Raw genomic sequence first — 12,384 nt, 5'->3', positions numbered from 1 at the left:
TGTGAACCTTGCTTTTAACATTACTCTATATGCTCTGTCCATGATCTGGCAATGTATGAAAGTAAATGGAAAGTTTAAAAGTCTTTCTTTTTTTTTTTTAAATGCCTTTAACTCAAGACTAACAAGCTAAATAGAGTAACAGCTATTGCGTGCTCCTGATGTAAAACCTAAAACCTTCCATAAAACCAAAAATAAGTCTCAGAAGATGAAGCACTGGTATTAAAAAAGGCTTTAAAATTTACTTGCTAAACAGGAGGAAAACCCTTTCCCCAAATATTCCGCAGGCTGTCCACTTCAAAAACCATAACACGCTGCCTGGCTTAGTCATGTACACACAAAGAAAAACCCAGAATGATCTTAGGTGGTCATTAGCCACTGCAGTATAGTTTATTATGAACACATGTGCTAACATCACAAGGCTATACAACTATATTCATTATTCCCAAGGGGCATAACTTCTATGGAGGAATCCAGCTGATTTATCAGATTTAGCTGGGATGCAAGACTGAACAATTGATCAAAGGCTAGAAGAGAGACTTGATCATAAGGATGACTAGCATTGAAACAAAGAGACTTTACATCTACTGTATTAACTCTGTAAGCAATAATTTAAATAAAACTGCTGATAGTTTTGTAGGATGGACAGAACAGGATTTTTTTTCCTCCTCCCCAAATGCCATTGTGGTAAGAGTAACTTGCTGCTGTGTTGATACACCAGGGTCCCATTTTTTCCCATCCAATTTAATCCATCTCTGGAACATAGCTTTATGTACAAGCAGGAGTAACCAACCCTACTTAGGGCTACCACGAAGGCAAGTTCATCCCAGTTGTCCGTATCTGCTCCTCTGTTAGGCAGATTTTGAACACAACACCTATACGCAGGAAGAACTTCCGTAGCACAGCTCGAAGCTCAGGAATCAGGTCAAATTGCATTATTTCACACAAATATGGATAATATGTTGAAGCATGTGCCCTAAACTATCAAAGATACAAAAAGAGAATGTTATTCTCTATTACTACAGGAAAGTGCAGAGTTTTTCACATTCATGAGTACACCAACTTGTTAAAACACAAGGTCTCACCTGATCAAAGGCCCCCTTGGATGGCCAAAGGGCCATCAAGCCCAGTGTCTGTTTTCCACAGCAGCCTTAGCAGATGCTCTCAGGAAACCGTACACAGAGCATGCATTTGGCATTACTTCTCTAAAATAGAGTCAGACTATTTTGTGGCTCAGGGATTTCTCAGGCTAGAGGTGGGTATTGGGGCTACCTGTAGAAACACCCGCCTCTAATGTGAATTTGTCCAGTTGCTTCTCCAGTCTCTTTAAAATATCATCCACAATACATAACAAAGCCTTCCACAGCTGAACCAGTGTGTGAAGAAGTACCTCCATTATATGTCTGTTGGGGTTTTCTTCCCCTCCAGTGACTTGCCATCTCCAAAACTCTCATTCACCATCTCTTCCAGTATAAGAATTATCAGTCCTTTCCCTATGTTCATGCTAATAATGACTTTATGCACCCCTCCTTTTTATTTCTTTTCTGGATAAAAGATAACTGAGTAAAAGTCTAACCTACATACAGTTCCATGTATGGGAGCCAGTCTATATCCCTTATCCCTGTTACACTCTCTCAACCCTTTTGCAGCTCCATTACACCCCTTTCGATATGGGGGATCAGAACTGCAAACAGTATTCAAGATGCAAATCTGACACGAATTTACACAACAAGAAACATGTTTTGCTCTCTCTTCCTTTCCTAATAATGCTCAGTATTAGAGGGAACACTTTCACCACAGAACTTTTTTATAATAAAAAGATATTGGGATTGTGTACTAAGGAATGGCCAAGTCACCATTTTATCTACAAAGAGTTAAGACTATTCTCACAACACCATAACCCCAGGGACATCACTGAATTGCTGCTACATGGAGAAGCCAAGCCACCACTACTACCAATTTCTTAAAATGTTGGTAAATTGCAATAAAACATCCCAAACTACACAAGAGTGAAGTGAAATTACACACTTTGCAATACAGAAAAAAACCAAACATATACCAGGAAAAAAAATAATACAGTCCTAAACAAGATGAAGCTCAACAGTACTGGAAAGCTTAAAAAAAAGTAAGCAAATTCCAGAAGTTTCTCTGCATGTTCTGATGTAGTGAATATTTGCATTCACCTTTTCCTCTAAAGGGCCGAGATCCTGAGAATTATTTTTTGCCACTCTCAAGGAACCAGAATTCCAATTTTACAGTGGTGAAATTTACCTCTACCATTCTTGTGCAGCTATAATACAGTACAAGCCCATGCTTTATTGCACACTCATTGTGCTTTTATATGAAAGCTCTGCAGCAATTCTATCAGTATTTCTATAGAACTGTGAATTTCATGGATGCAGTCTGATTTTTTACAGTGTGGAATACTTGCAAAAACTGGAGCTGTAATGATTACTGTATTTCAAGCAGAGTACGTGCTATGTGAGTAAGTGAGCCACCTTGCAATACGGATGATAATAAAGACTGAATCCAACAGAAGCAGAAATGAAAAAATACCTGAAAGCAAAGGGACATAACTTCCAGCCTATTCTTACCTTTTCATCACTGATTTTTAGTGTTTTTGTTAAAAGCAAGAGCAGGAGATTAGTCCAAGCTTCTCTGTGGCTTTCTGAGTTCACAGTAATAAAATATGCCAGGGCTTCACTGCATACACTAAAGAGATGACACAGTTCAGACAAATCATAAAGAAAACCCACAAAATATTTTTATAACATGCACTATTTGTCCTCTCATAGTGTATTTTGTTTTCAAGTAAGATGCATTTCCACGGGAAAGTTTTCAATCACATGCAACAACTTTAATTACACAAATTGGTCTCAATGATTTTTCTGTTACAGTAGTAGTTATTACAGATAACTGAACTGAAATAGTTTTCATGTTGTCAACAAAGAACCATGGAGTCAGAAGGGGAAGAGTCTAATTTTCCTCATAAGCATTCTGTAATTCAAGCGTTGTCACCTTCAACCTGCAAACATAATTTCCTGATCCTTATATTGGGACAGTTTAGGCAACAGCAACATGAAAGAGTTCTCCCTCCAAATCTAGACAGCTTTAATAAAGATCTGCAGAGCTCAGCACCACGGATTGAAGAGGGATTACAATTGTATTAATAAATTTTTGGTCCTTGCTGTACACTGTCAACACATGGTACAAACTGTACTACTTACTAGGGCTCTTTTGGGGATGCTATTTTAATTAAAGAAGGAATAGAACCTCCTCTCTTATACACTAAAAAGATTAGTATGTCTATAGATGCTGATAAATCAGAATGCTACTGAAATCCACTGCATTAGTGCCAACAGCAAGTTTAAGAGTTATTTACATTTAATTAGAGATCAATACTCTGAACTTTTATGTACCAACAACTCACTTTTCAAATAAGGGGAACACAATACCTTTTTGTATTTATTTAGCATGATTATCTCTGTTTATTTAAGTTCCAGGTATACAGCAGCTTATACTGCGCTTTGTTTAGATCCTATTGTACCTCTGAATATCATTATGTACTCAGATATGAAAAGTATTCATGCGCCACCACTTTTGTAAAGAAAAGATTATGTCAGGCAAGAAGGTGCTTCATTTATTCCAAGTAGATTGCTTCCTTGTTGCTAAATTAACTTTTAACATGCTTCCTTGTTGCTAAATTAACTTTTAATAAAGAGTGGTATGTATATATATGTGTATCTTCATATAATTTGCGTGCTTTGCTCAGCAACTTAAAACAGAACATTTGTATCCAGGGATGTACCATACTGTCTGAAAACAGAACATACCAGAACCAAGCTGATACTCTTACCTAAGCAGTCGTTGTTGTATAGCATCCCAGGAGTCTCGGCGGTTTTCATCCACATACATTCGAAAGAGTATTCTCAAGCAACAAGCCAAGCTACTGGTCTCTTGTTTTAAGAGATTGGGTTTTGATTTACCCTTGAACCCTAGAAATAAGTTACACATAGGGAGAAAGGGAACATTCACGTTTGAGGTTACTAGCCAAGAGGTAAAGTTTATCAACAATACCTCCACTAGTGAACAGCAATGATTTCTTGTCCAGATAGTATTTCCTCCTCCTTGATTTTGATTGAGACCTAATCTATTCATAAAGATATTTAACTACAGTAGTACCAACTGTGTAGCTCTACTTTAATCAAAAAAGCAGATATTTTAGCAAAGAGAATTATTCAAGTCATCAGGAAGGAGACAAGTAATAAAAGCATGCAACACTGTCAGATTAACTGTAGAGATTATTGCAATGGTATACTTTTGTATCTCAATAGCTAAAGCTATAAACAGAGCTCACTATTTTTACCAAACTAAAAATAAAAGCCTCACCTGCTCTCCATAACACAGTTCGCTGTTCATAATTTGAATTAAAGGCTTTTGAAAATGAATGAGACTCTTGCAGACAATCTAGTAACTTAAAGAGGTGATGTGAAGACATATATTTATACATTCCTTGGTCTTCTGTGTCAATGTGGATATCTGCATCCAATGCATCTCGCTAAAGGAGGAGAGAGAGGGAGAGTGTCGGTAACATACTCTTTTTAGATATGCTTAAGAAACTTTGAAACTTCACAGACCATATACCACTAACTCTAGATTCCATTTCTAGGTGCAAGTGAAATATTAGTGCAGTACAACACAGTAGAATGGTCCTGTCAAATATCAGAGTTGCAGTCTTTTCAGTAGGATAATTTAAAAGAGAGAAGTTATGATCTCTCCTAGTTATCGATAAGAAAAAAAAATAATCAAGAACAAGGGAAGAACCTCCCTTATCAATGCATAAAAAAAGTCATAGCAATACAATATAGAACATTTCCTCTCTCCTAGGAGCTGAATAGGTCTGCTGAATTCTGGAAAAACATCAAAATGAACCACAAAAATACTGCAAGTTTAAATGTTGCATAGTGTAGAAACTCCTCATTTTCGGCTAATGTCAAGTTTCATTAAAATTGGTCCATATTTTTAGCTAATTTCACTACGAATTTAACTACACTATCCCCCAAACACTACCTGAATACACCAGCCCAAACTTCTAGCCTACGGCTTTATTAACATAGCTAAGCAAGAGCTATCTTGCACTATTCCCTAGAATCAGGATTTTCAGGGACAAGGACCTCTCTGAGGCGGGTAATGAGTTAAATCTTGACCATTAACCTTGCTAAAGTTCAACTTCTGCATCTCCTCCTGTGTAAACACCAGAGGCTGAGCAAAGCCTCAACTGTGGCTAAATGAAGACACTCAGGCTAAACAGGACAGAATGCTCTCCCCGAAACAAACAAAGAAAAAACATTCTTGATGAGTATGTATTCATTATAAAACCAATGATAATATATTATATTGATAATAAAAATAATGAAAGAATTAAAAAAAATAATCACAGCTTAAGAGTAATAACACACACATTCAGGGTAGTGCTCAGAGTTAGAAAAAGGAAGAGACTATATACACTCTATTTTGTAAATGCATGTGAGAGCATTCACTAGTCTTTATACTTTACTGCCACAACAAGGTTATAAATAAGTCTGATGGTACCTGAGCTGCAGCCATGTGCTCAGCATCTTCCTTCTTGCTTGTTGCTGGATAGAACACTATATTATCAATGGTCTGTATCAATTCCAGCTGTACCACACATTTTATAAGGAGCCCAGCAAATAGTTTCTGGTCTGATGAGATGGAGTAACACAAGTTTCAGAAACAACTTAGGACAATTCATTTACAACAGGCTAGCAAAACACTACATGACCACTAGCATTTTGATATTTAGTGATGCTGTGAATTATCTTATAAAGAGAAAATTTCTCTGCATGGCATAAAGACAGGTTGTAAAGATGTACTCCAAGTTTAAGTGCCGAAAAAACTTTCTCTGCAGGACTGCAGAAGTGGACTAAGAGAGGCTGTAAAAGTTCATTTAATAAACTTGCATGTTTTCCTTACTTGTATAAGGAACACCTTTCCAGCTCTCATCTGTTGGATTTGAAAACTGACTTTGTCCTCTTTCTGAAGCATTTTTATCCATGCTGCTTAAAGACTGGTGATCTAGGTCTAAATCCTAGAAAAGAAGGCAGAACAATTCTAGTAATCCAAAATACTAACTACCAACCAGCTATCAGTTTTCAGATGACTTCACTAATCTTAGATTCAAAGGTATCCCGCGTCCATTCTTTATATCTTATTTTACAATGACACCAAATACAAGCTAATGTCAATTCCACTATTTGTTGGTCGAGTGTACTTACTACAATAAAATATTCCGAAAGCTGACCTAACACACAACCCTTCAAGTTAGTTTGCTGCACTGAATTAACTCTTACCAAGTGTTTTTCAGCTGAATCTTCCTCCATTCCTGCAGGCCTCCATGTCAGCAAGCTTCACAAAGTAAACAAACAAATGGTAAATATTGTTGCTCTGGTATCAGGTGTTACTATGAGAATTAAATTTATGAACTTACACATGAGGAATAGTAGTTTTGAAGATTTCTAGCATGCAATTGCATGTCTGGCCCCAGACTTCAGGGCTGAATTTCTGTCCGTTTAGTATTACCAGGTTTTCTAAGCAGTTTGTACCTGATCGAGCCAGCTGCTCATTATCTATGAAAGAAACGTTTCATATTTATCAACTTGTACAATATCAATGAAAAATTAAGCATTCTGTATTACTGCTCCATTGAACGTTTTTACCAATATTGTGAAATGCATGGTATCTTAGCTCAAAGCCTACTTAAAGTATATTACAATATCAAGCTTAGGAACCTGCTGAACAAAAAAGTGTTTAAAAATAGACTTAACGAGATTGAAATCGAAACAGGGAAGACAAAGGACAGGAGAGAAGCAGAAAGGAAGCATACAGTGAAACAAAGGAAGGAAAAGCACCAGTTAGAAACTTAGTTCTTGCAAGGCAGTCCCCCCACATTCCATGCTAACAATATGCACGATTTCTTTTGGTCTCCAACTCTTATGCCTGAGAACACATTCTTTAGAAAGTTGTATCTGAAAGTACTGGGGGGGGTGGGGAGCAGGGAGAGAGACAAAAATCAGAATGCAGAGAGAGATATATATGTGTGTGTGTGTGTGTATATGATTTTTTTTTTATATTTGTGTCTGTGTGTAAATAAATGAGGTATTTTATCCATGCAGCCAAATGGAGAAAGGTTGTTGGCAGAAGATTAACACAACTCTTTAAAAGCTTTTGCTCTGTCACAATAGCACAATAAACACATTATAAACACATTAACAGAAGAGCTGCCTAACTGATAAAATAGAATGATGCTCGAATATTTAAGATACTGCATCCATCTATTACATAACATACTGTCCTAATGGTACTTTTTATTCTTCCAAAACTCAGTTAGCTTTCCTTCTTAAGTAATGAGCATTTAAAAAATACATTAATCAAAAGATACAAGTAAATAAGCTACCTTGTTTTACACACCAGTGTAACTGTGCAAGTATGTCAGGAAGAAGGATCTCATTTAAAGCTTCATAAAATTGCGTAAATACATCACAGATTGCATAAAGTGCATGGTTGCATGTAGTGGTCATCCATTCGGATTTCTATGAGAAAAAAATGAAAAGTCTTTGGTTTTATGTGGGGGGTTCTATGATGATAGCATTTGGCTTATGCATGGCTAGTCAACAAAGGACGTGGCCTCTGAGAGGAATAGAATTTAGATAAAACTAAAAAGCCTCACTACTGCAGATGTCAGAAGCATTTAGTTGGCCACATGAATACTGTTCAGAAAACTATACATTTTCACAATGAAGTGTGAATATTCTCCTTGAAAATATTCAGACGGAACAGACAGATAGGTCACTGGATACTATGACAGATTTCATACATACCACAGAATACAACAACGTACCCTTATATTTGGGGCAGTATGGGGTGGAAATACACTGACAAGACAAACAATACAAACTGCTGCCTTGATTGTTTAAGTTCTTAAAAAATAACTCTAATGTTTGCTTGATTTTTGTTTTTACCTCTGTTTGTTGTTCAGGGAGTTTCATATTATCAAAAATTCGAAACACAATTCTGAACAGATCTTGCCACCAGTGCTTTTCAAAGGTATGGCCGTAACTCTTCATTATTTCAAACATCACTGTTAAGCCTCTATAAACAAGCCCAAACAAATAAAGGAAGAGATGTTAAAATGCATATCTGTGATCTCTTCACTAACTGAATAAAGAAAAGATTTGTTACCTCGTTCGAACATCTAATTTGCAACGATTGATGATACAAGAAAGTTCAAATAAAATGGGAAACCATCCTCTGACCCATACTCTGTCCCCAGGAGCAACATTCATGTCATCACTCGTGTATTCTCTTAATACCTTGGAGATGGGCAGGAAGAAAAAACATTAAAAAAAAAGAATATCTCAAAAATCTTTAATTCTGACAGATTTAGATACTACTAGTGGCACAGGCAGACTTGAAAAGTTAGCTTAGTTTCTACCATAACACTCAAATCCTGTAAAATATAATTATAAACCTGAGACATCTGTTTGTGAAAAGACTGGAAAAAAATATGGAAAATAAATACTTAAATCCGTTTTACTTAAGTCCTGCTAACAGCTTTACAAGTTGCAGAGGTCTGGACTTTAGGAAGCAAGTTTAACAGTGACAGGCAACAATTATATAAATATAGGTAATAAGGAAATCTAAGTTGGGTATAAACCAGTTCTACACTTTCCCAGTGTACTGGATACAGCGTGCACATCTTGCAGTGGTAACATGCAGCTGCAATCTAACTCCAGGCTCTTTTCACCAAAGTGATTATTACATTAAGTATTCACACAATAGACTGATGTAAAGAAATACGCATGTTTGTAACCAATTTAACTAGATATAATTAGGGTGACAGAAGTATTGTTTTCCAGGTCATCCTAACACTATAAAAAGAGACGGGCTATTTCATGCCATTATTTCCAATTTGGACTGATGAGACTTAAAATTTTTTAATTAGTCCTAGTTTACTGCTTACATAATACCAAAAGGACTCCTAATTCTGAATAAGCTTTTCATACAAACACTTGCTGCTGGGAGACTGAAGTTTGAGTCTGAAAGCTCTTTCTTAGTTACAAGATTAGTCTCAGTTTAACAGTAGAAGATAGTAGAAGAATACACAAGGGTAAAAATTAAAAGAAAATACCTGTGGTCTCTCTGAAACATATTTTGCACAATACCGAATAAGTCTAATAGCTTCCATGCTGGTGTCCGGAAATGCAACATTACAGGCAAACTCAGAAAGACATTTTACTGCATCCTGAAATGAGTCAATTGCTGCTGGAAAATGCTGCTGGAAAATATTTGCTGTGAAGAGCAAACAAATACACCTCTTAAAATTTACTGATATTGAAATCCATAGATAAACTAGCATTGATCTACAATGTCAGCCATGGTATACCACTACCAAATGGAAAAACATGAAAGGACCAGATCTTCTGGTTCTCCATCTTCCCTTGCATTCTTCCCCATCCCACCCCATCACCCAAATTTGTCAGCATCACATTTTCTCAGGTTGGATAATTACCAATTTTATAACCTAGGATTATTTCATGGCTTCTTATATGGTTCCGTTTTCTCCCACAGCATATGCAAGCCAAAGCTCTTAAAATATTTTGAGAAATAACAGAAGTAGAGCTTAGTGTTACCTTCCCTGCTGCATATGAAGTTACCTAAATTTACCTAAATTATCTTAAGCCTGTAATTATACATATTCTGTAGCAAGAGAGGAAAAAGCAGTTAGATTTCAGACTGAAGGGACAGACTAAATACAAAACAAATCCAACACGTACAAGCTTTTGAACAAACTACAACTCCCAAGACCTATGCCATTCAAGTTAGCAAAAAAAGTTTTGTTACTATTTGCATTTGTTAAAACTGTCCATAGTTTTGCTTCCCCCATGCTACTTAATGGAAAGAGTGCAGTTTCAGGACATTTAAGAATATTGAAGGTCCATTTCAAGACTATTTGAGTTGGTTGTCTTCCTTTGAAAGTGCCAGCAGTATGTTGTTCAAATATACTTTTAGAGCAGGCAGGCTGTATGAACTAAACTCTACAAGCAGTCACATATCAGTATCACAAGCCTTATGATCCTCACTATACGATACTGAATCAGCATGGAAGTTTGTAAAATGTGTTCCTTAATCCAAAACAACTTATTGTGACAGATGGAGCAACGTACAAACTTATTGAATCTATTCCAAACTTGAGGATTTCTACAGCAGGATATCTATATCTAGTTTTTCCTGTCCATAGCAATCAGGAGACTTAACGGTAAGACCTAGCTGCAGAGTTTAAACAGTCTGGCTGCAAGATCTTGTGTTTATTTACCTGGAAATACAAAAGTCTTATTCAGATGGGCCTTTTCAAGACAATCACAGCAGCTAAGATAATTTGGGTACTCACATCTGTTGAGCATTACTTACTAACTATGTGTGCTGTAGTTTGAAAGGCCAGCTCCACAATATTCCCATCATGCTCTGACGCTGCTTGATGAAAGACTGCAAAGATATTCTTCCAGCCTGAACGAATATTACCAGCCTGAGAGTTCACCATCTGAGCAATACAGCGTATTACCATGTCCCGAATAGTTGGAGATCTTAAAAAAAAAAAAAAAAAATCACCAGTGGCACAATTTTACACTGGCATAAAGTAACTGTGCCACTTCCATGTACATGACAATCTAACCCACACCAAGTAACATCTTTAAGTAGGACTAAAGCAAGCTAACAGAAATTTCAGTGCATCACACCTGTTTTTCTTCATAATATGCTCAAAAGGCCTTAGGAAGTCTTTCTGGAAACGAAAGTTGGCTAACTCTCCCTTTTCAAGAAATTTCATTGACAGCTGCCTTAATGAGTCTACTGCAAAGATGGCAACATCTTCATTAGGGTTACATCCAACCTAGAAGAAAAGCATATTTTCAAACCCTTACTCATATAAGTAATACGTTAGCTGGTAACAAATTCATGGTTCAAGTTTCATGTCAGTCCCTTAAAAATCGCTAGCATGTTCTAGTTTTCAGGTATTTAGAAGATAGGGGGTTACTTGCAGAGAGGGCTTTCTCAGTCATTTGATCCAACCAAACAAACCCATGGATTTTGTATGCAACAAGTGCAGAACTATAATAGCCAGCTAGACACTATAAAAAAAATAATAAAAATCTTAGGTTAAAAGACCCCCACCCAAACATGGTCCAGTCTCATAAGGAAAATAACTTTGTTGTTCCAGGACCATCTGTATATATTTTAGAGGAAAACTAACTTAGCATTTGATCAGAAAGATAAGACAATGGCATGAAGAAAAATTTCAAATACAAAATTATATAATGAAGTTATTAAAGATCATTCCCATAAACATTTCCATTTCTATTTATATACTTTAGATTTTTAAATAGGTTTTTCCTTTAGTCACCTGCTATTCATGCATGTTCTGTAACTTGATTTTACAAAATACCTTATTGAAGTGATCTCCAATCACGTGCCAAATCCTTGACCACTGCAGCCTAATGCGATTCATGTTGTAATACGATATCTCCACTATCTTCTGCAGGCTGAACATGCGTGGATGGTGTGGGGAAGCCAGCTCATCCATGGAAACAGCACACAGCCATCGGACAAAGTCAACTGAACATTAAAACACGCTACTGTAAGTTCAGGATGTTACGTTGCAAGAGTTCCTGTAACCCACCAAATGGTCAGCGTACATACCTATTGCATTTCCATCCAGCCTAGTTGATCCTGTAAATATCCTACAGAACAAAGAAGTAAGTTGCAGTTTTAGCTGCGCATCCACAAGAGTCAATCACATCTTCATGCTGTAGGCAAATGTCAACACATGTCCTGGAGGTACTTTACAGTCCCCACACCATGAACTCTGCAACTGTTTCATTCTTACTCCTTGGCAGCAGTTCATGTGCTTCTCCCAGTCTAAGCATTCTCTTCCCTGCTACAAGTCACAGTCTACTATGCTCCTTCCCTACTGCAGGAAACAGGCACAGGCTCACGTTGTTATCCAGAGCAAGTAGTGCTGGAACACTCATTTGGGTGACAGTGTGTTAAATTTCACAGGGAGAATAAAGAGACATTAAGAAAGCTTTGCTGCAGGACTTTACTGGATGCCAGCCACCTGCTTGATCTTTACACAGTTCAAGAACACTGTAAGTCGTGGCCATCAAAACAGCAGAAGGACTATGGATGCACCATTGTCCCTTCTGCCCCTTCAGTTTTTCAGAGTTTTGAGAGGACTTCAGACCACCAGATGGTGGTTCATACAGAACACTGGTAAGTGGAGAATGTTCCCAAAGCTTTTAGACTTTGACGTGT

At 37.0% G+C, this 12,384-nt stretch overlaps 1 pseudogene; it reads right to left on the bottom strand.

Annotated features, from left to right (window-relative positions):
• Nucleotides 1-51: 51 nt before the first annotated feature.
• LOC132321193 (brefeldin A-inhibited guanine nucleotide-exchange protein 2-like) overlaps nt 52-12,384 on the bottom strand; it is a 29,214-nt pseudogene continuing 16,881 nt past the window's right edge.

This window comes from Gavia stellata, unplaced genomic scaffold (genome assembly GCF_030936135.1).
Source record: "Gavia stellata isolate bGavSte3 unplaced genomic scaffold, bGavSte3.hap2 HAP2_SCAFFOLD_113, whole genome shotgun sequence".
In the NCBI taxonomy this organism is placed as follows: domain Eukaryota; kingdom Metazoa; phylum Chordata; class Aves; order Gaviiformes; family Gaviidae; genus Gavia; species Gavia stellata.
Note: the sequence above shows the minus strand (reverse complement) of the source record. Positions and strands in the feature narration are given on the sequence as shown.